This window comes from Equus quagga, chromosome 5, assembly GCF_021613505.1.
Source record: "Equus quagga isolate Etosha38 chromosome 5, UCLA_HA_Equagga_1.0, whole genome shotgun sequence".
In the NCBI taxonomy this organism is placed as follows: Eukaryota; Metazoa; Chordata; class Mammalia; order Perissodactyla; family Equidae; genus Equus; species Equus quagga.
Window position 1 is genome coordinate 126182525 of NC_060271.1, and position 25190 is coordinate 126207714.

Sequence of the window (25190 nt, forward strand, 5' to 3'; positions counted from 1 at the left end):
CTGGATTTTAACTCCAGCTCAGCCTTGCTGTGTGGCTTGAGCATGTTGTTTACCCTCTGTCTCTGAGCTCCAGTTTCTGTAACTAAGAGTGGGAATGACCATTCTGAGTGACAGGGACCTTCTGAACATTAAATGCCATGATGTCTGTAGACTTCCTAATACTCTATCTGGCTCGTGGGAGGACAAAACAATGCAACTTCTCATGACGCTCATATCCTTACATTTCCAGTGGATGCTGCAGAGCCTGGCATCTAAAGCACAGTAAAAGGAAATGAAGGAATGAAGTGGTTAAGGAACGAAAACTTGTCACCAAACCTCTATCATATTTTCCTTCCAAACGTCCCTTGTATTTTTTCTTTCTTCACCATCCTTACTGTGACCATCAGCTTTTAGTCCCATACAATTTCTCACCTGAACCACAACAGCCAACATCCAGTGCCCCTGCCTTCAGCCTATCCCTGTTCTAGTCTCTCCTATAACCCACATCTGAATTAGTCTTCCTACAGCATAGCTCAAGGTCAGGGTCTGTGTCTTACACAGCATCTCTGTGATTTCTAAACATGTTCGGGAAATATCTGGTTGCTTAAATACACAAAGTGAAAATATAGCTTTGTAGATGAAATAAAAAAATACTTTTTTATTCTCTTCTTCTCTCCTTTTTCTTCATCCCTCCAAGTTCTTTCTAGTACCAGTTATACACCAGCTTTGGCATTAGTCAAAGTTTAGCAGGTTTAGGCTAACAATAGTTGTATTTCTGATGCTGTGTGAAGCCCTGTACAAGCATTATCTCATTTAATTATTGTAGCAGGTCTGCAAGGTTGGAGAGGAGGACAGGTTGCCATGTGTGTTCTAGGCCTATAAACACTCTTCACGAAGATTCAGCCAAGTGCTAGGCAACTGCCGCAAATGCAGGTTTGCGTTCAGTTGGGGCCCTGAAAACACCCACTAGAATATGCAGGGGTGGGGCATCAATGGACAAGAAGTTCCTTTTATGGACACCCTCTTTGTAGCTGAGTGGCCTTGAGCAAGAATGCTCATGCTGGGTCATTAGCAACTCACAGTTGACAAAATTTACGACCACTCCTTCCCTTCATTTGTCGTTTCATTGAACTGCAACTTTCTCGAGACGAGAGGGATGGCCACTCCGGTCACTATTTGACTACAGCCCATGGGAGGCCTCCACGACTTTGGCTTTTGCAAATGTAATAGAAACGAAACAGGAATTAGTATGTCCATTTTACAGAGGAAAGAAAGTGAGCCTCAGGTAGGTGAAACCCCACAGCTGGGATGCAATCACAGGTCTCCTGATGTCTACTCAAGTTTGCGTAGTTCCTTAAAATGATCGAGCACAGGTCCTATGGAGAATCCCCTGATAATTTTGGAAATCATTTAGAAAAATATGACACAAAAATATGACAGAACACAGCGTCCTGAAACCTTCTATTGGTTCACCATTCATTCAGCAAATATTTATTGAGCACTTTAATGTGGTAGGCACTGTTCTAAGCTCTGGGAATATGGTGGTAAAAAGCAAAATCTCAGTACTTAAAGGACTAACATTCTGGAGGCTTGGGGGGGTGGGGGTGGGGTGGAGAAAGACAGTAAAGAGATAAATAAATATATAAATATTAGCTGGCCCTCAGTGCCAGGAAGAAAAATGAATCAGCAAGAGGGAGAGAGAGACTTCCATGGAGGTGCATTTTGCATGGGGGGGTCAGAGAGTACTCTCTGATGAGGTGAGATTTGAGCAAACCTGGGAAGAAGAGAAGAAACAAATTATATGGGTATCTTGGAGAAAAGAATTTCAAGCAGAAAAATAATCCAAATGCAAAGGCCCTGAGGTAGCAGGGTGCCTGGCTGTGTGGAGGCCAGAGTGGGTGGAGTCTAAGCAGGAGGAGAGTAGGAGATGGGGACCAGATCATAGGGCCGTAAGGCCTTTAGAGAGGAGGTGATTTTACTCTGAGTAAATCGAAGGCCCCTGGAGGAGGAGGGACAGGACATGGCTTACATTTCAAATGGACCCCCCTGGCTCTTATGTGCAGTCAGCACAAGGGTGAAAGCAGGGAGACCAATTTGGGGACTGTCGAAATAATCCAACTGAGAGATGATGTGGCTACTCGGTGGTAGTGACGAATGGTGTGAGAAGTGATTGGTTTGGGTATATGATTTAAAAATATAGTTGACCAGATTTGGTTATGGGGTGTGAAAGAAAGAAAAGAGAAACAAGGTAGGACTGTGCAGCTGAAAGTCTTGCCTGAGAAGAACAGAGCATTTGGAGACACTGGATCCGTCTGGAAGCTGATAGTGGAAGAGAGAGTCAGTGAGAGTGTGGTTTCAATAGGAAAGGCTGAGAGGGTGGAGCACTTCACGTAGGCAAAGCTGCCTCTGCTTGGCCTCCAGTTTGACTCAGCAAGCCCTTCCCATCTCTCTGTTGTATTGCAGCACAACACTGCACGTGGGCAGGAAAGACTGAGGCAGGGATGACACAAGCAGAAGGGACACTCGCCATGTCACTGAGGTACAGTGAGTTGACAAAACTTTAGCCCATAAAAGGGAAGTCAAGAGCGCCGGCCCCACTTCACCGTGGTGGCCCAGGGTTTTGCTGGTGTGGATCCTGGGTGTGGACATGGCACCACCCATCAGGCCATGCTAGGCGGTGTCCCACATGCTGCAACTAGAAGGACCCACAACTAAAAATATATAACTATGTACGGGGGGCTTTGGGGAGGAAAAGGAAAAGGGAAATCTTTAAGAAAAAAAAAGGGAAGTCAACACTTGAACACAAGTCTCAACAATCAGCAGACCACGGATCTTGGTGAAAGGAACATGGACAGATGCTGTTTCTGGGGTGGTCTTGCCAACTTCAAATGTAGGCCATTTGGGTGACTATCTCCCAAAGACCCCAATGGGGTGCCTGCAGTAAGATCTGAGAGGAGATCTTCCTTTCACTCTGAATGTTAGAGGGATGTTGCTGACCCACAGGATGTTTTGGAAAAGGGTGAAAGATTGTGAGCTGCTGGGATTTCTTGTATTCAAGTTGTGTTAACTGATGCTCAAACTTTCTTTTAAAGGTCCATGTTGTTTTGCAATGTTGTTGAAGATGGCTACCAGGAATTTTGTGGACCAGATTATAAAACCAGGGAAGGGGCACTAGAGCTGTTTAATATGCACTCACTGAGCATCTGCTCTTCTGAGCAGATCCTTAGGTCCCAGAATCATCCAGCCCAGTGGGAAGGGAAACTCTTGACCTGGGAGTATAGAGCATTGCACGGCAGGGGGAGTGTCGACGTCAGCCTAAAGGAAGTGCAGGCGAAGTGTGGGCATGCTATGGAAGCACGGTCAGTTAGAAGCTTGGTGTCCTGAGGACTGAGAAAAGTGAAGAAGGCAGAAGAGGATTTTGACTCTTTGTGCCGGTTGCCGGTGCAGAAGCTCCCTGGAGTTCTGCATAGATGGCTTTGGTCCTCACAGGTCGCTATCTTCACTGCTTTTGTTTTATTTGTTGTGTTAGATCTTTCTGAGGTGAGGCATTCGAGGAAGATCCTTGGGAGGAAGGCCGAGTTAGTTAATCTGTGCAATGCACTCAGTATACCCTACTGCCCACTTCCCAGGATGTGGTTGGGTGAGGGGTGAACAGAGAGAAGTGAGGGGATTCCAGACAGTGGGCACTTGCACTCTCACATGGAACACACCAATACCATCAGGTTATTTGTGACTTGACTGTTTAGTAGCCACTAGACTACATAATTGCCCAACTCACCCATAAGCTTATTTGTTTCTTTGTCTTGCCTACCATATCTAGAGCCAAGTACTTCTGCCCGACTGTCAACAGTCCCCATAATCTGACTTACCATGAGATACATTATCCTACCCGTTCCTCGACTGAACTCGGCTGGTCTCACTTCTTCTTGCCAGTCCCATTCCAGGGCCTCTGCTTGAGTTGTCTCCATTGGCTAGAGAACCTTCTCTTTCTCTTTACTAATCTCAATCCTCCCCAGTCTGCAAGAGATGGCCCAAGTTCCAGCTCCTGCAGGAAGCCTCCTTTCCCCCCCTCTACCAGACTAGCCTGACCCCTGACCTCTCCTCAGTGTGCTAAGGGCCTATAATTCTCATGATCTGGGCCCCTCAGTTGGGTGCTAACTTGCATGCTGAGCATTGTAGCTGTGTCACTTTTGTCTCTTTGCTTCCTTGAGAGTCCAGTCTTTGGTTCTTCATTGTACACATGTACAATGCTGGGCAAATGATGACGTTTAATCAAATCTTGTCAGTTTATGATTTGAAACAATGCCTCACTCCTCTGGCTTCTTGGCCTTTTCCAGATAACTGAAGTTGAACCTGTCAAACACCAAACAAGCACAGTAAGCTCTTTTTAATAGACATCTTTCTGAAATGTATTTGACATTTTCAGAAATTCTGAACTCTCATCTGCCATACAGACTATGTAATTTCAAAGCCACTCAGAGGTGTCATTCTAAAGATCCATTAGCAACCTGAGAATTATCACAGTTCTGTATCTGGTTTTAGGTCTTTCTGTCTCCTTCCTCAGTGTCATGAATGTCACCTGAGATTTTGCTTAGGGCTCTTATACCTGTCTCTTCTGAATGCTTTCTCCAGCCATTCCTTCCAGGGTACTATGTTCCTTTTACTGAGGTCCAGGAAACCAGATCACTAGAGGTCCCCAGAAAACACTCCCTGTGTACCTACTCGATGCCGGGCTCTGTCCTAGGGAACAGCGTCAATAAAGCATGACAATGACCTCAACAAGCATAACCATAGTACAGAATGGCAAAGGCTATAAGGAAGGCATGCACATGTTAGGGCGACAGCAGAGGAGGTGGAGCAACAAACTCTGGGCAGTAGGAGAGCATAGTAGCTGCTCAGGGCAGTGAACATGTGAGAAAAGCTTGAAAAACATAGCGGGATTCACCAGCAAAAATAGACAAGAAAGATAATTTCCAGCAGAGGAAATAGCATACTTGAGTAATTGATGGCAAACGGGACTCTAGACTCTATCAGGCTTTGAAAGAGGGTCTGAGGAGCAATGCGCGTAATCTTTAATGCTGGCGCTTTCTGACAGCTCATGTGGGTGCCCAGGGGACTCTTTGGATGAGTTCCGGATCAAAAGGTCCTGAATGAGTCAGATTGCTGGGAAATGGACCTGTGGATAAATGGGGTCTAATTGTGGCTTTGCACGTTGGCTACTTGAAAGGACCTTGGCCATCACTGAGGTAAAGAACAAATTTCCTTAAGACCTTGCAAATACAATGTTATTTCTAAAATCAATTAACACTAGCCAGTCCCAAGAAGAGAACAGCCTAGGAGAATATTTTATGATATTCTAGGATGTCAGAGTTGGAAGTTCTCTTAGAACTGACGTTTTACCCTCTTTATTGATTATTTGGTGATTAATGAAAGAGGAACACCACCTAAGAGACTTGCCTAAACTAATATAGCTGGTAGTAGAGCAAGGACTAGCCTTCTAGGTCTCCTGATGCCTAGCCCCCTGTCCTTATTCTACTAAAATGTGCCTTTTAAATCAGTTGCCGTATTTATTACTTAATTTAACAAACCTTTGTTGAATGTACGGAGTCATAGGTTAGGCTCTGGATATGAAGAGACTCACTCCCTGTCTGCAAGTTGCTGACAATGTAGAGTGAATTAAACAAGCTGGGCCACAGCTCCTATGAGGACAAGGAATCTCCCGGTATTCTAAGCATCAATAACTATCTGTGTTGATGATTCATCTTTCCCTGTCATCATTTGAGCTGCTTCCCCTTCTGAGTCTGGCTTCTTCAAATGCTTCTGGCGTTGTCAAATGTCATTCTCTTCATTCCTCAGGTCATCTCTCCCAGCTAACTTTCCCTTATTGTTCTCTAGGAGTCAGTTCTCAAGCCAGATTAGGCTCCTCTCCTCCGTGTTTCCATATCCCTTAATACACTGTTAATTTTCTATCTCTGAATTTACAAAGTGATTTGTAGTTATCTTGTCTTACGTTCGACTCCACTGAACTCCAGCTGAAAGGTGAAGAATTGGTCTCTTTAAGCTCAATTTCCCAGTGGCTTGAATAGTCGCTAAACCAGGAGAGGCGCTCAGTGAATATTTAAGTTGAACCAGCAATTGGAAATGGAGACCAGAGGCAAGGAAACCGTATTGTCTTTGGTAGGATGAGTTCTGAATTGAGTTCTCAGTAGTAGAGTGGTATTCTGTGCCACCTGAACTTCGATTAATTGACCTCATAAATGTCACTGAACACTTTCAAAACTATTTAATTAGACCTTCAAAAATATTTATTTGCATCCACTAGAAACTCACAAAGCCCCTGTCTTCATGGAACTTACATTTATTGGAGAGAGATTAAATACATATACATATAAGCTACTTATTTTGATATCTGATTTGTCAGGATACTGATAAATGTTGTGAAGAAAATAAATCAGGGAAAAGAGATAGAGAGTGACAGGGAGGCCTGTTTTAGATAAAATGATCAAGGAAGCCCTCCCTGACGAGCTGACATAGAGACAGACACCTAAATGAAGAGAGGGAGTGGTCCATGCAGCTGTGAGAGAGAATGCTCAGTGACTGATGGAAAGCACAAAGGCCCTGAGAAGGGAGCCTGCGTGGTGTGTTTCAAGCACACTAAGATGCCATGTGGCTGGAGCAGAATGATCAAGGGGGAGACCTGCAGAAGAGGGAGATAGAGGGGCAGCTGGGGCCAGGTCATAAAGAACCATGGGCCATAACAGAAGAGTAAAGGATAGAGGAAAAAAATCTCTGGAACTGGATTTAAGCTTCAGATTCTAGTATTTTCTCTGCCACTGACTTCCTGAATGACTCTGGCTTCTAATTTCCCCTCCCGGACCTCAGTCCTCCTATGTGTATGACGAGGGAATTGGAAGTGATGACTAAGGACCTCTCAGCTCTGTGGTCTGTGGACCTTGCTTATGCGTTTCAGAATTTCCCCCTGGGGATGGAGAGTGGAGCACTCAATGCACACATAGCCTGCAGAATGCATTTGCACCAGGAGCTGCAGCATGGGCTACCTCTGCTCCTGGACTTCCTGTCATGTCTTCACAGGCAGTCAGCGGTGGTTGAAGTTTCAGGCGTTTCAGGACAACCAAATTCCGTCTCCATAGACCATCTTTAATGGTTTGAGGGGGACTTGCAATGAATCTCATCTCCAAATGGAAGCTATAGAGATGATATGGGCCACCAGCAAACACAACTCATCTTGGTGGGGAGTTATGGTACACCTCCTTTATAATGGCTGAAATCACATCTTTTGCAAGTTGTGCATCAGCCGTGAAGACTTTCTTCTTCTAATGATTGGCTGTCACTCTGTCTTTGTAAAGTAGGTAATGGAATTATATTTAAAGCTTTCACTTAACAGCCTTGCTCTTTGTAAAGATCCGCTTGAGGAATGCAAGCTTCTTTAGATAGGGAAGTGACAACTGTCTCTGACATTAAATAGATCTCTTTCTTACCTGTCCTGTTAAACATACGAAATATCAAACTCCTCTTCCATATGACAGTGGTTCAGATTTGTGCTATATGTCACAGGGAGCACAGCTGGTGAACACACTGGGAGGTACATAAAGCCAGATCAGGGTTACATTTAAAGGCCTTTTAACAGCACCGTCTAAAGATGAAAATGCTGCCTCTGGAGGCTACAAGTTTCTTGTTACTGGAGATGATCAAGAAAAGGCCATTAGGCAGGATATTACAGACAGAAAATATGTGTCAGTCGGAGAACTGAACAAGCTGTCTTCAAAAAGCCCTTCCCACTCTAAGATCTTCTCCTCCATTACCATAATCTTGCCTTAATCTGAATTTTCTATTCTACAAGGACAGATCAGAAGATTGTCAATGCCATTTTAATCGCTGTGGGCCTTTACCAATAAGATAAGGCCCAGCAAGATCTGACTACAAATCTGTGCAGGCAAAGAAATGGATTTGAAGTTATGTGCAGTGGTGTAGAGGGACCTATCACCCATGGGTAGAGAGGAGAGAGAGAGAGAGAGAGAGAGAGAGTGTGTCTGTGTGTGTTTATAACTGAGTCCATCTGTTATCACTTACCTGTACTGTGTTCTTTGTCTTCCAGATTTTATTTTTCATTTTTTAAAATCACCGGTTCAAATTGGTTTCAGTAGTTTATTCTCAGAAACGGTTTTGGTATTATATTTTAGGTCTTATCCAAGCGTAATATTAATTTAGGGTTAAATAATATAACACTTATTTAAAATTTTTCTTTCCTCATGATAAACCAATTAGAGGCCCATGAGAAAATGCCAAAGACTTTATATAATCCCTTCGAAAGTTTACATTATTTTTTAAATGGTTGGAGTTTTCTGGTTCATGATGAAAACCTAAACATATATATTTACCAACTCTTTCTTCCCAATTTCTGTTGAAGTAACCAAAAAAAACCAGACAGCAGCACATAAAATCATAGAAATGTAGAGAACAGAAAAAGGGATACCAGCACACCAGGAAATTTAGCAAATTTCTGAAAGATGACAAGTAGTTTAAATCAAAGGAATGGCTGGCTAACCCAGAGTGGAGAAAGTGGATGACCAGAACAGAAGAGAACGTGGCAGCCAAGGTGGGAGCTGTTTTAATTAATGAAGTCCTACACAGATTCCAAATTTGATGTCTTAGGGTATGGAAAGCCAAGAATTAAGGAGTAACATTGGGGCCAGCCCAGTGGCACAGAGGTTAAGTGCACACATTCCGTTTAGGCGGCCGGGAGTTCACTGGTTAGGATCCTGGGTGCGGACATGGCACCGCTTGGCATGCCAAGCTGTGACAGGCATCCCACATATAAAGTAGAGGAAGATGCACACAGATGTTAGCTCAGGGCCAGTCTTCCTCAGCAAAAAGAGGAGGATTGGCAGCAGTTAGCTCAGGGCTAATCTTCCTCAAAAAAAAAAAAAAGAGTAACATCTATCTATTTAATAAAAAGATTCCTCATGAAATATCTGAGCTACTCAATCTTTTCTTCCTATACAGAGCAGCCTGCTTTTACTTGCCTCTAGGCAGAGAACACTCCATTCTATAGAAATTGAACAATTGCTGAGGAAGTCTTAGGTGTCAAGTGTTAGAGCTGGCCTCAGAGTGAAGCCCTTCTTATATGGTGGGCTGGTGGCAGTGGAAAGATGCAGCCAAGCCAGTCTGCTCACAAAGTCCAATCTAAACCTTGCCGGTCAACACAAACACATACACTCACACATCGTTCACCACCAGTCCTCCCATTCAGGAGAAAGGCTTGCTGGGCAAACAAGCCAACACCAAATTGGAAGCAGCTAAGGACAGTTATCTGTACTAGTCAAGTAATTCTTCATCCCTAAATGTGAATGGGCACCTAAGATTTGCCCTACATTTCAGGAGGGAAAAGTAAGATAAGAAATGAGAATAATTCATCATCAGGTTAATCCAGAGAACAAAAGAGAGTATAAAAGTATAATGAATATTGTTAGAGAGATTTTGGATAATATTAAAATTATCATTGTTTTTTTTCTTTTTCCATGAGGAAGATTCACCCTGAGCTAATATCCGTGCCAATCTTCCTCTATTTTGTATGTGGGTTGCCGCCTCAGCATGGCTGCTGCTGAGTGGTGTAAGTCGGTGCCCGGGAACTGAACCTGGGCCGTCAAAGCAGATCATGCCAAACTTAGCTAGTAGGCCCTTCCCAGGACTGGCACCCTTAAAATTATCTTTTAATGGTAATCACTAAAAGGGAAACACTTGGAGAATAAGCAAAAGTTATTTGAAATTTATAAAAAATCATAATTGGCAAAAAACTTAATAGAAAATATGGAAGCTAAAGTCAAGGATAGCTCCCAGGAAGAAGAGCAAAATTCCAAAGGAGGCAAATGAAAGGGAAAAATTTAAAAATAAGGAAGACCAATTCAGGGTATTCACAATCCAACTACTAGATGTTCCCAAAAAAAGAACAGAGAAATACTGAAAGGAAAATTATCAAATAAATAATAAAATAGAAATTTCCAGAGTGGAAAACTACCAATCCTTAAGTTGCAAGGACCACTAAAGATCAAGAAGCAGAATGGATGAAACATGATCCACACTTGGATGCATGTGTCCCTGTGAAAGTTCAGCATGGGGAGAATAAAAGACAAGCTTAGACACCTAGAGAGAGGAGACTACCAAAAAAACTGAAAAAATTAAACCCAAAAAATGATAGCAGGTTATCAACAGACTTCTCATCAGCAACATTAGCAAATGCAGAAGTTCTTAAATATTGTGGAGTAAAGTCATTTTCATTTACGCAAGAGCTCAAAAAGTCACTTTTCACTTACTATTTGTGGAGGTGAAATGCTTGAGAGTACATTATAGTAAAACTAAAAAGGAAGACATGAGATTCAAGAAACAGTGAAACCAGTCCAGGAGTAAATGAAGAAAAACATCCCAGTCAGACTGCAAGGCAGCAGGTTAGGAAGGCAGTCATGGGATCAGGAAACAATTAATATGATGGATTAAAAATATGGATATTGTTCCAGATATTGTAAAGAAGGCATATGTTTCTTTGATAATCAAGAAAAAAATCAATTGGGAACACGAAGAGAAATTAAAAATATACTGCAAATTTTTTTTTTTTTTTGAGGAAGGTTAGCCTTGAGCTAACATCTGCCGCCAGTCCTCCTCTTTTTGCTGAGGAAGACTGGCTCTGAGCTCACATCCGTGCCCATCTTCCTCTACTTTATATGTGGGACGCCTACCACACCGTGGCGTGCCAAGCTCTGCCATGTCCGCACCTGGGATCTGAACCGGCGAACCCCAGGCGGCCGAAGCGGAACGTGGGAAGTTAACCACTGTGCCACCAGGCCAGCCCTTACTGCAAATTTAAGAATCAAACAAAAAGCAAACTAAAATATGGAATGATTTGGGGTATTTAATGAAGCAAAAGAAAAAAGAATTGCTCTGAATATATTGCTTAAATCTCTTTTAACCACACAGTATTAAGGCCAAAGATTTTATTTTCTTTCTGTATTGGTCTAGATATGCCATTTGATCTTATAGTGAGTAATATTAATATGATCAAATATTTAAAAGTCTTTTTATTGGTCTCCATGTAGAGAATCAACATATAGATAAAAAATGAAAGACTTAATCTTTGCAACAGAATGTAATTATTTTGTAAACCTCGACATGTAAAGTCATTTTGGACCTTGGAAAATGTTGAATGGATAGGGGTAGAGGGTGACAATTTTCTCTGTCACATGAGGAAAGAGACTTTGCTAACAGTTGGTAGAATAAGAAATAGAAATTTAAGTGTATCCTTTAAAATAACCAGGTGGATAAATAAATGGAAAGAACTATAATCACGATATTCAGAATTATGGTACTAACTGTAAGAATGACAGAAATCAGAAAAGGTTAAAAATGATCAACCCTGGGGAATGGACTTGGGGAGAGAACTGTTGTTTCCTTCTATTAACTTTCTGCGCCTTTTAAAAATTTTTACAACATGCATGAATTAGTTTAGTAAATGATAATAATATTAAAAAGTTGAACAGCCCTGTTCCAGGAAGGAGGAAAATAAGTTATTGAGCCCCTGATATTTGACATGATACACATCATTTCAGCTTATTCATCATAAAATTATGATCTTCTCTGGGCCTGATGCTCCTCATTGATGAAGTATTGATAAGTTGGTGAAAGAGTGGATAAGCGTGACTGCATCTCTGCCATGTCTTCTTTCCCCAGCTGTGCCTGCCTTCCTCAGTGGGGTCCTCTACACAGCCCGATGTGCTGAGACTAAACTGATGTGGGTTCTAATCCTGCCTCCACCGCCAGCTTGGTTTATGACTTTGAACATCTCATGTTTTACCTCAATTTTCTTCTTTGAAATTCTTATTTGAAGAAACCTCAAATTTCTTCTTTGAACATAAAATATCTAGGATTTTCTGTTTTTAAAAGTGGTCTGTTTTATCCATACTCCCCCAACACACACACACACCCCCAAAGACAGACTTTAGAATTAGACTTACTAGCTTTGTAACTTCGGGCTGGCTACTTAACCTCTCTGAGTCTATTTCTTCATTTATAAAGGGAAGTCAATGAATACAGTCTAATTTATCATTATTTTCATCTTGCTTCTTCTGTCTGGCCAGATGGGGGCGTTGCCTCCCTTGGCATTGGTCAGCCAATAATTTGAAGTTATGCAATGCCTGGCATCTGGAAAGGAAAGGAGAGGCTAACTGTTACCACAGGCTCTAATTCCAGAGCAAAGAATCGCCTCCTGGATAATGGGGTTGAAATGTGAACTATACGTTTAACTTCTTGATCAAGCACAAAGAAAGACAGTGCTTCCCAGAAATGGATGATTTCATAGTTCGATGAGGTTAAAATGAAAATAATGTAACAGAGTTCCTAAATTGAGGAAGGAACCAAAATGGTGATCTCTCACAGATAGAAAATCTTCAGAGACGTTATTTCAATTGTGCCCAAGGTCCCAGGACTTATACGGGGGTCTGGACTGCTCTAGGCATGATGACATAGAGTAGTCCCTCTGGGAATGCAGCCTCCCTTCCAATTGTATTCCTCACACCATTGTAATTTGGCCTTGTGTGCAAATATCTCAAATCTACAGCTCTTAGGAGGAATATTCCTTCTCTGACAAAAAAGAGGGGGCTTTAGTTGAATTCTATAGACTAAAACTTTATACACCAACTTCTTAAATAAGGGCAGCAAGAGAGGCAGCTGGTCTGTCCAAGCTCCTCAATGAGAGTGAAGAAGATGGGTTATAGGTGTTTATAATAGTATCAAGGAAGCCACTTGCATCCCTGCTCTCGGATTGACAGGTTAGTGTCAGGACTTCTAGAACTGTGGCTGATGAGGCTGATACCCCAAAAGACATTTAAATAGTCGATGTGACTTTTCTCCTACACTGTACAGTCAACTCTTTTGCCCATAAGCAAAGGAGTTTTATTAGCACTTGAGCCCATGAGTCTTCTGAGTGGAGATGAACAGAACTCCTCCACTTGAGATCTCTGGAGTTGAGGTTGTTTAAGATATTTGGAATAACAAAAATGCTCTGGATTTCTACAAGTTTCCTAGTCAACCTCAGGGCAACATAGAAAAATCGTTACTAAGTTTCACACCCATTGGATGCCAGAATTTGAAGGGACTTTTGACATCATTTCATCACATTGACTCATTTTAAAGATGGTTAAACTAAGGTTAAAGGAGATGACATGATTTTCCCAAGTCCACAAATCCTGTATGGCCCCAATCCATTCACTTATTCATGTATTTATTTAAGCAACAAATGTTTATAGAGCACCTACTAAGTCCTAGTGATTACATCAGGTCATGGGAAAACGTTTGTGGATATGCGATAGCTTTCTGCCTTCCAAGAGCTCACAGTCTGGAGGGGAGGCAGGCATGTACCAGTCCTTGGGTAACATAACAAGGCCTAACAGAGAGATGGTAGCCATGTGTTCGTGGAGCACAGCAGATAATGCTAATTCTTCTGAGGGGCTGGGAAGGGCCTCTCAAAAGGCATCGTATTTGAGTAGAGTCTTGCAGGATGAGAGGAAGGGGAAAAAGAAATATTCTAGGTGGAAGAAATAATACACGCAGGATTTGATAGGGCAAAGCAATTCAAAAGTGTTATTAGCCATACTGGCGTCCTGTGGGGCACTGAGAGCCACATGGGATAGAAGCCTTAGACTCCAAAATCTCCAGGATAAAAGCACATCATATAGAGTAAGAAAACTTGGGCATGGGCCAGCATGGGTCTCCAATTACTTCCCCATGTGGAAGGGAAACCAGAGCAAGTCTTGAATGTAATGAGGAGAGGTATTTCAGGGATCCAGAAAGAACCTTTGCTCCAAAGAAGAGCTCGTCTACTGCTCTCTGAATCTCTGTGTTGGAACTCAAGCATTCAAAACCACAACTCCTTAAGGATGGGGATAAAAAGGTAAATACCCAGGAGAATAGAATCCCAGAAACGTATGACAACTCACAGGAAAGTGTATCAATTAATATACAGAGCATTTTAATACTCAATATTTGAAACAGGAGAGTTCAGAAATCCTTCCTTTGCCTTACTTTCAGTGGAAGGCATCTTGATTTACAAAGCAAAGGTTCCCTTCTTTAATGTATAAAGACTCCCATCTTTTGTTCCCCTAGAATACTGAAGGGAAAGGTGTGTATTGTTGTGGTGTATAATCACAACTCTAACCATATTTGGGCAGTAGTAGTGTGCTGTGATCAGAGGCTGGGGATCTGGAGCCACTCTGCTTTGGCTTAAATCCTGGCTTGGCCACTTAATAGTTATGTGAATCCAAACAAGTTATGTAACTTCTCTGTGCTTCAGATATAATAATATTTATCTTATAAAGGTTCGAGGGTCTTTACTTATGAGCTCATATGTAGAAAGCCTGGTACATAGTATTATTCAATATTTTTCTAATATTACTGTTATTTTTTATTAATATTACTATTATTTGCAAAGCATTGCAAAGCAATGAGGACTGGTCTTTCTTCCCAGGTCTCAGTTATAGTTATAGTCAAACGGATTGACCAGTCAATATCCAGAAGGTTTTGTTCTCTCATTGAACATTACAAGATTATAGGCCTTGTGGAAGAATCAGACATAGTCTTTGCCTCAATGAATGTATAATCAGATTAAGTGTATTTATTGCTAGTCTTTCATTCTTATACAGAAATATAAACCTGGAAAATATGAACCTTAATACTTTCATTCTGCCTAGAATATTCATTCTCCTGCCTCTATGCTTGCCTAAATTCTACCCATTTTTCAAGATCCCATGCACTTGCTGGGCGTATCAGTCAGAGTCCAAGCAGTAAACTAAAACCACAGAGTAATTTGAACAGGGAAAGTCTAATATAAGGAATTATTAACTATAAAAGGGGATTGTAGCAATGGGAGATTAGCTATTAAGAAGTAAAGAAAACACTAAATATAAGAATAGCAGATATAGGGAACAGCCACTATGCCTAGGACCAAGATAGGACAGCTAAGGAAAAGGTTCCCCAGAGCTCATGTCCAGATATTACTGGAGAGGCCACAGCTCACAGGATGGAAGAGAAGTTGCTTTGTGCCATACCAGTGGAATTTGCTGGAAATCTGTCCCCTATGGTGCCAAGGAAAGCTGTTCATGAGGAGGTGTTTCACTAGAGGTATAAATATACCTCTATAAAATGACCTGAGGCTGGGAGCGCTGCGGGATTCCACCCACTAGGCACTGCTGGCCTCCATGCACTACAGAAGCTGTGCATTCTGCAAAAGCCTGAGGCTGTGGAAGCCACCACACTGCCGGAGTTCAGGCCTGTGGAAGGAGCCTGCCGAGCAAGGACACTGGAACCAGAAAGCAAAGACTTTCCTCCTCAACGTCTCTCCACTGTTCTCTAATGACAAAGCTTACTATCCATTTCCTTTATCAGTTTCAAAAAAATGCTTAAGAGACCAGCTCCATTTTCAAAGAGCAGGGAAAAAGAGGCAACTTGGAACTAAGAGGCGATTACATAACTAGCATAGTCTACCCCTTTGACGGTTGAGATTCCATATGCAATTCTTTATATCAAGCTGATGTCTGTTTGACTGTAACTTCCACCAACGTGGTCTTAGGGTTTACGTCTTGGACCACTTAGAATACGTCATCCACAACATGTCAACCATGATACCTAAGCTTCTTGATGAACACAGAGCCGAGTAGGACTACCAAGTAATTTACTTAGGATGGACATCTCTTTGATATTGAAACATGGTATCATGGTATGAACTGTGGCTGCCAGAGCACTTGATAGTTTTTATTAAGCATACTTCTAATTGAAACTTTGAGTAATGTTTTTTAATCCATGCTTCACCTTTTTGTGCCATTTGTTCAGTTTGTATGTTCATTTGTTCAATCCATTAATATTCATTAAATGCCTATTCTGTGATAGGTGAGAAGGACCACTCCCTCTCTCTCTGTAAAGCTGAGATACTGGCTGGGTCCTTTGATCCCTGCGCATCCCTCCTGGGTTTTTTCTAAGCCCTGGAGACCTACCTCCTACACTTGGTAAGAAATTACATCTTTATCACTATGGGAAGTGAAGATTTTCCCTTCTCTACCACCTACTTAAGCCTTGAAACTCCTCTGAGTAATTATAAGATACTGTTGTTTCCAATTTCATTGGGTCTAAATCCAATGAGATTTACCCTCGCATGGGAAAAAGTGTACAAGAAGTTGGCATAAATTATAAATGCCTGTGCCAATGCATACTTTTTCCATTACTACAAAGTATTATAGAGATTTCTGAGTGTGAGCCAGAAAATTCCCACCCCAAATTCAAAATCAGACAAAGGCCCAAGAATCGGATCTCTAGTGCTGCAGCAACTGCATTTTCACACCATTCTCATGCTGAAGTGGGATCTCAGGAGAGCCAGGAAGGGTCCAGAGTTCAGGGAAATGAAGAGGTGGTTCCAGCTGATGGGGCTGAAGGTCAGAGGGAAGACAGGTGATTGCCAAGGAAATGAGAAAAGATGCCAGACATCTAAGAGAAAAGGCCGTAATGCTCTGCGGAGGGAGAAAAGTCTAGATTCAGAGAATATCTTAAAGTTAACTTGGCCCTGCTATTTCTCTAACACTGACTGAATTGTGAACTGTAAATGCGTGTAGGTGTTTGCCTAAACAGCAAAATTCCAACACTGTGCACTTTTATTTTGTTTTTCTGAAATTCAAACTGTTTATTTTGGGGAGACAGGTGTCTCTCCTTTTCTGCAAAGCAGTAACAGCACAAACAGCAGGACAAATTTCCCAGTCTCACCTAGTTGATTCCCAGCGGGTCCCCAATCACCTTCTAGACTTTGAGTTCCCAGAGTATGTCACAGCGACCCTGGCCACACTGGCTTGAGGCCACATCCCAGACTTGTCATTTCAGCCGCTTCTACAAATGTTCAGTTATTCCCAGTTTCCTGCCCAGCTCTCTGAGATAGGAGTGAACGTTTGTGGTAATTAAAACAGTGTGAAATTTGCACTGTCAGGAAACACAGTTATTTTTTTTTCCTCTGCCAGCCATCATGCTATTTATAGCAATACACTTCACCATTTATTTGCTGGGCAGTGACATCAAGAAACAGATATTAGGCAAGGAAGCCAATTTACTCCACAAAAACATCCATTATCTTTATCACCAACAGAGACTGAAAAATAATCAATTAGAATGCTTCACTTGGGAATGACTAATTGAACTGTTAAATATACGGTATTGGGGCAGTCACCCTGGGAACCTAAATATTAATACGTATAACAAGCAAGACTTCTTATGAAGAAGCTGTGATTGGTACCACTTTGTACACAGAGATCGCATTCTCCAATGGACACAAGTTACAAACCAAAATTCTTCTTTCTGACCCTACTGTATTTGAATTTGATCTTATTCCACAGGAAGTCTGATACTTCCATAGGAAGTGCTCTTGTCATGGATCGTTCATTTCTATTTCCCAAACACCCTATCATAAGAATATTCTCCAAAAGCTAATGCTCATAATCAACCCTGACTAGGACATACAGCTACACAGGTGCGTATGCACATGCACACACACACACATACGCCCATACACACATCTACACACACACACACACACATACCTCCACACACACTATTCTCAGCTTTTGAATATCTACAAAACAGAGAGATACTTTATTTTCCTACAGATAACTTGACTATAGTTTAGCCAAAGAGCCAACCCAGAGCACAGAATTCTTTTCCATTGTTTATCTTCTTCATTCTTTCATTCAATTTACTAAATATATATTACACGCCTTGGACCGTTTAAGCCTCTTAGGATATGCAGATGTGGAAGAGAAGATGCCTGTCCTTAAGGAGTTCACACTTCAGGCTTAGAGACTGACCATCACAACACAAGTTGATAAATACTATAAAAGAACAATGTACAGGCTACTTTGGAGTGAGAGAGCACTTCGCTGACATTTTAGATGAGTCTGGCAGTTGATTTAAGTGAAAAGGCGTGGAAGAAGGGCATTCCAGGCAGAAGCAATACCTGTTTCAAAGGGTAGAGGTTTCAAAGAGCCTGGCATCTTTAGAGAATGTATCAAGTGCAAAGTAAACAATTTGAGGTGGAATGTGGAAGACTTGAGAAACTGAGGAAGGGCTTTGCTTGCTGTGCTAAGAGGCTTGATGGTCCTCCAGGAGACACTGGGAAGCCTCTGAAATATGTCGAGCAGAGGAGTAATCCGGTGAGATTGTTTCAGGAGATCATTCGGGCACTAGTGTGGGCAATGGATGGGAGAGTGAGGGTAAGACAGAGAACGGGGCAGGGGAGAAGGGAAACCAACTAAGGGATTTGCAAAAGTATAAATAAGAACTCACCCAGACCTGAACTGGGTGGAGGCAAAGATGTTGGGAAGAGAGAATTGACAAACTGCACGGTATGAGAGAAGTAGGCACTCAGGTTTGTGGGTTGAGTAAAGAGACGCTTCACAAAGCCATTAACTGAGATAAAGAAGGACATAAAGAGGAGAAGCCATCCTGGGAGCAAAATTCAGCTTTGGACATGTTGGATTTGTGATGTCTGTGGGGCCTTGCATAAGAGACATGTGGTGGATAAAGGCATATTAGCATCAGACACTAGACCAGAGGGAGGGGACTCCTGTGTGGCTTTCCTTGAGCCATCTGACAGGATAAAAATTATCCCTATCTCCAGACCTTCACTTCCCATAAAATTCCCTGCTCGGGGTGGGGGTGGGGGGCGGAAAGGGGGCCTCTTTCCTACTCTGACTCCTCCTTAGTCGTTTAAACTGAAGACGCTCAGCCCGGGAGAGTTTACCAATCTACCCAGCTCCTTCTGCGAGTCTAGGGTGGAGCTGACTCTCCCCCTAGGACAGCCGGCTTTGGAATAAAGACACTCTTGTAAAGAGGATTGTATAGATAGGGTAAGATACACTACCTCAAAGGTCCAGTTGATTTTTATTGATTTTTTTAAATTTGTTTAGGAGAGTTCTAATTTTAGAATTTAGGGGATTCAGAGAATAACCTTCTCTCTTTCGTTTTATTCCAACTCTTATCCCCCTCCTTCCTCCTCCCTTAGTAACCAGGGCCGTGACCTGTTCTGGGGTGAGGTGGAAGCTCTCCCGGGCCGCTCGTATCGAAGGTCCTTGGCAGCGCTGCACCACCCTCAATGACCTCCCTGCCAAGTACCAGTCTTTTCCCCCTAAGCAAATGACCTTCAACAGACATCACTGTTTTATAACTCAGGGCAAGGACAGTCTGTCTGTGTTTTGCATCCGCACGTATCTACCCTAGTAACAGAGAAATAAGGCTCTTTTTGCTAAGAAGCTGAGCTGTGTGGGATTGGTCTTGATGTTATTTTGTTGGGGTTTTCAATACTCTCCGAGCCCTGGAAAAGCACATCCATTCAATGATGACTCTGGGTCTGGGGTCCCACCATCTCCAATTTCACTGCATGTTTTTCCAGAGAGAGATTTAAAGTTCTCACCCTCTCACATCAAGAAGGCAAACTTTATAAGTGAGAGGGAGACATTGGCTCTGCATCTCATTTCAGTGTTTTGTGTTTTTTCTTGAAATTGAGAAGAAGGCAAGCAAACATCAGCAGAGTCGTGAAATAAATTAGGCCAGAATGGTGGAATTTGGAGATTCCCCCTCAGATCTCTGCTAAGCAGTCACCTTTGCTCGTGGCATTCCCTTTAAACACACATATTTAAAAGCAAAGCCAAGGTAGGAATTTCAAGTCATAAAACACTTATACTCCTTTGCCCCGGCAACTGCAGTTCTGGAAGTATATCTCTAGGAAACAACCACAGATGTAAGAAAGGCTTTGTACACAAAGGTGTTCATCACCCTGTTGTTTATGGTAATGAAAATGACAGTGAGTAAAATATCCCTGGAAAATATTGCTGGCAAGAAAGTTATGGTATAATGTCAACTAAAGCAAGCAAGATAAAAAGTATTTATTCTCTGTGTAATTTCTGAACTGTAAATATTAGTTAGGATAAAAGGCTTGAAGGATACGTACCAAAATATTAACAGTAGTTTCAGGCTGGCGGCATTATGAGTTCCAAATCTGAAATGAGCAAAAAAAGAAAAAAATTAGTATGCGTGCTTAAACATTGGAGAATCAGCATCAAGGTTGAAAAGTGATTTATTAAAAATAAAATGGGTGTATTGTGAGGATTGTCAATTTCTTCTGCTTTCAATGGGGTAGAGACCAAAGGAGTGGAACTTTGTAATAGTCCCAGGAGTACTGAAGATACTCAGTGAATATACACCTTTTACCAAAAAGTAAGCCAGGTACTAGGATCACCAGAAGGAGATGAGGGAATTCAGTGATGACAGACTCACAGTCTAGAGTGGTGGGATATCAGTCAGGAATACAGATGATACCATGAGAGAAATGCAGCCCAAGTACTTCAAGAAAACCCCATAGTCCACAAGTTTTTATGGATGGAAAAGATTTGGTTTGAAATATAGATTACAAGAAGGAGAGTGATGAAAAATCGTGCTCAGCAGTTCATACACCTTGCCCAATGCCTGGTACAGAGCAATGCATATTTGCCAAACTGCTGTCCAGTACTTAGAACTCTTTTATGTTTGGCCAGACTGTGGACATCCAGGATGAGAATTTGTACTTAATTCTGTAGGCAATGGGCACCCACCAAAAGTGTTCGAACAGAGGAAGTAAAAGGTAAGAGCTCTATTCTAAGAAAATCTAGCTGGTTGTAACAAACAGGAGGAATTGGAGGGAAAAAGCTGAAGGCAGATGGGGGCTGGGGTGGGGAGGAGAGAGAGAGATGCTAAGGCAGTAGCAGAAATAAGCATTAGATGGGTTATATAGATAGAAGAGCAGGACTAGAGATGCTGCTGAGACCAGGGCAAAGGGGAGGAAGGAGTCCAAAATGGCGATAGGGATGCCCAACAGTACTGTATAACCTCTCGTTCTGAACTTGAGTTACCTGCATACGCTGAAAGTTGCTTTTCAGTTTCACAACCATCATGCTTTCCTTTGAGTTTGGAGTTGATGAGGACATGTGGATGCAGGAGGAAAACTTGCGGAGCAAAGTCATTGCCAAACAGGTGAATTTCCTCAGGAAATCATCAAGGGGTCTCTTTCAGTTCCACTCACACCCATCTTTCACCTGGGTTCCTGTCACACGCTGCAAGAGCTTTGGCAGAGGGATCTCAAAGAGCTTTGATCCTTTTACAAGGCAGCTCGTCCAGACTTGTGGCGCCCGCCTCCTCCTTTCCTGGGCTCCCACCTCCCATTCTCAGCTACTCCAACTATGCCTTTGGAATACATTGCACACACATATATGTAACCTCTGGCCCAGGTGGTCTTTCAAGGCACCAACAAACCTGGAATCTCCCTGAATAAAATCAATCCTCAACTCTGCAAATATGCAGGGAACATTTTGGTTGCCTACCCAGAATCCATTTCTCCCTTCATTCCTGACTTTTATTCAGATATCCACACATTTCCATCCACATCTGTGCTTTAAGGAAAGCTGACCTCACTCCCAGTTCCAGGAGTGAGTCTGATTGGTTAGAGTAATTCTATTGATTGGTTCAGGAATTCTAAGACTACAACTTGGTCTGATGAGACCTAAGGGATATTTCCAGGTACTTCCGAAAAAAAAATTGTTTCTTTTCTATAAAGAGCCACCAGAACATGTGGTGTTTCTCTTCCTCTGGATGAGGTTTTGTACAGATGAGAATCCCAGAAGTACTGCAGCCATCTTGCTACTAGATTTAGGTTGAAACTCTTGCAGACAGAGGGACTGAAAGACAATCACAGCAATCCCCTCTAATTTTTTTTTAGTTGACCTAAAGCTGTTCATCAATGGGTGGCCATTTTGGAAAATTGTAAGGATGTCTTTATTATCACAGTAACTGGGAGGTGAGCCTGGCATTTAATGTATGGAGATCAAGGAAGTTAAAATTTATGGGATAAGCTTGCACGACAAAAATTCTTCCCTCATCCAGCACAATTTCTTAGTGACCCACTGGGATTCCAGGTAGGTGATAAACCTATTTATTATTATCTGAGCCTAGAGCTTAACTCCATTTCACATACATACAAAGTATTTTTACTTTGTGTATAGTTTTAATACACACCAAATTTTCCATTGTTTAAATCAAGGGAAGATTGTACTTTTGTTTGAAAGTCTTCCAAGATTTGTTCACCTTTTCAGAAAATCATGTCACCAATGGCAATGGCACCAATGGGGCTTGAGTTGTCAACACAATACTCCTTTATTAGTCTGCATTTATAGCTGTCATACTCATGGTAATTCTATCTTCCGGTCCAAACTCCCGAAAACATCTTCATGGGTACCAGTGTAATTGTGAGATGACATTTACATATCAATATGTATGTATCTTTCTATTGTAAATTACCTTCTTTTTATGTCTCCACTACACTGCTGTTAGGGCATGATATATTTTTGTAATTATATGATCGGTGGATTAAACTATCTATGAATTCAATTGCAGAATAGTAAAGGGGATATTACAAGCTATTTAAAATAAAAAGGAGGTGTTGTATTTGCTGGGCGAAGAAGGGAGGAGACTCATTCTCTTCAAGAATCCTAACTGATATAGAATTAGGCAGCAAGAAGTGGGAGTTCTTAAAATAGACCCTAAAATGGGGAATTGGCTCAACTGTTGGAGTCAGTAAAAAATAGCGATAAGACTCTCCTAGGTCAGGCTGAGAAGTTACAGATCTCGGTCCTACATTTGAAAAACTTTAGTGAAACCAACTAACTTATACTGACTTTGCAGAGATGATCATGTACCCTCAAAGATATAGCTTTAGAGGAGGTGATACAAAAATTCAGAGAAGTATTGGCTATGTGCTGAAGCCTCCTGTTTGGTCTTACAGGAAATAGAGAAGTCTTCAACTGATGAGTCTGGAGCTGAGTGAGAAGGAACATTTAACTTTCCTAAGGAAGGGAGGCTCTCTTCCACCATGAATTGTACATCTGGTAACATGGAGTCAGCAGAGTTGGAAGAATCAAATGTTATGCCAAGCTAGAGTATGTGGGAGAAGAAGCAGACAAGTGAGGGCCTTATATGGAAATAAAATTTGGATCCAAGACAAATACGGTCTCCAAAACCTCTCATTGGACTTTCTTGGTCCAACAGGGGAGACAGTCCTGATCACAGTGAGAAGGTAGCTGAAGGCAAGCTAGTGACAAAGAGCCAGGATCAGAACCTTCCCACCCCTGATTGGAAACTGTCGTCTCAGATTGTCCAGGTGCTATAACTTGAGAAGGAGGACTGGAAAGAGGCAGGTGTTATTCTTCATCTAAGGCCTTCCTATCCAGTCCAATTTCCTATCTTAAGAACTCTCGTCCTGGGAATGACTCCTCCAGGGAAGACTTACAGGGAAATGGATTTACACATAAGCCACAATAGGACAACCTCATTAGATTATGGTAGTGACCCCACTAGTCATCTGAACGAACCCATGTCTCTGGTAGAATAGCTGTTTCACTTTATCAGGCCCAAAGATGTACAAATCCTTTCTATCAACAATTTCATTGCTGGGCAAATGTATTCAAGAAACGCAAGAACGTGTGCACAAAATGTTCATAGCCACATCCCTTGTAAAAGCCAAAATGCAAAATTCTCTTTGCCTGGGGTTGAGAGGACTCTGGAAACAGTGAGAAGAAGAAATCTATAATGGGATTACCAGTCACATCCAAGTGCTACTTTTTAAAGCCTGCATTGCCAGGAAATAAGGAGAGTTTCTTGATGGTGACCATGACCATGATTATCAGAATTTATCAAACACATCGGTAGCCATCTTGGAGATAAGATGGGTTAGGGTTGTCTTTTTCATTGTATAAAGGGAAAAACCACAGCACAGATTGGTAAAGTGCAAGAATATATGGCCAGCAAGGGGAAAGCCTGGACTCCAGCAAATTTCTTCTAAATTCAAGGGGATGGGCGTTTCCACTCCACCTACTGCTCTGACCTGAAGCTTCAAACTTCAGGTATATTATATTCACGTCTATAACTCTCTTTGTAACCACATATTCCCATTTTGGATGGAAATATTTTTACTGTGTAATAACAATTCCTGATCTTCTAAAGACATGTTTCTTAACATAAACTGATTTTCTCTTGATGCCTCATGTTTACTGTTTGAATATATGTTCTCGCGGTGTGAGGTAGCTTAGATTTATATCAACTGTAGACTTTATTTTTGTCTTCATAGTCAGATCACCTACTCTCCAGTACCAATGTGTCATCTCCCCTTGCTTTATTTTATATTACTGCCAGTAGGACTTCTAAATGGTCACACTTCTTAGAATTACATGCTGAATAAAATCACGTTTTGACTCTTTGGAATATAAAAGTTGTGTTCTTTTAGCAAAAACTACTTCAGTTAAGCCTTTGGCTTTGACTCCTAACTGGTAAACAGGGAGCTTGGGCCCTTTTTCTCAGTGTAGATGTTCCATGATTGTGAACAAAGTCTTGCTCTGTCGTCTCCCCACTTTGCAGACTTATGCGCCTCCTGACTCCACTAGCACAAGGTTAGGCTCTCCGTAAATATCTGAGCAAGCTGTAGAGGAAGGTGGTCATGCTTGGGTGTCAGCTGGATTTCTCTGCAGCCTTTGGTAAGTCTCTTTCCTTTCAGTTTCAGTTTTCCCCTCTATTACATGGTGATGGTATCACATACCTTTCAACATTGTGAGGATGATGTGTGATTTAGTAAAGCACCTGGCAGTGCCTGGCAGAAAGCTGGTGCTCAGTAATGCTGGTTTTTATCCTCTCTCTATCAAACACACACACACACACACTCACTCTTACTTAGATCACATACCATTCCCCTCATTCCTCATGGATGCACACAGTGTACACACCATCTCCATGGCTTTCATAGTTTGGTGATGTCTTCAAAAGCAGCATCACAAAAAGCCTTCTCTTGTCACAACAAACTGAACAAGGCCAGAGGGGGTGATACCCCAAGGCTGGCTCAGAGTGGAGGTGTCCCTGCTGCCAGGAGAAGATGCTGCCTCTGGAGCAGACCAATCCTACACAGCTGAAATGAAGGCAGCCAACCACTGAGCATGCGAGGTTTATATTCCAATTAAAGTGCTTTCTTTTACAAAAACAAATGGAATTAATAACTAGTATGTCACTTAGTAATTAAACTTAGATTCTTAAATAAAGTCAATAAG

General features: G+C 41.9%; 1 long non-coding RNA gene across 1 annotated transcript; it reads right to left on the reverse strand.

Annotated features, from left to right (window-relative positions):
- Positions 1-2692: 2692 nt before the first annotated feature.
- On the reverse strand, positions 2693-21329 carry LOC124240086 (uncharacterized). Its single transcript, XR_006888763.1, has 3 exons — positions 20958-21329; positions 20021-20068; positions 2693-4332 (listed from the first exon to the last, which is right to left on the reverse strand). It is a non-coding gene; the product is annotated as an uncharacterized LOC124240086 (long non-coding RNA).
- Positions 21330-25190: the final 3861 nt, after the last annotated feature.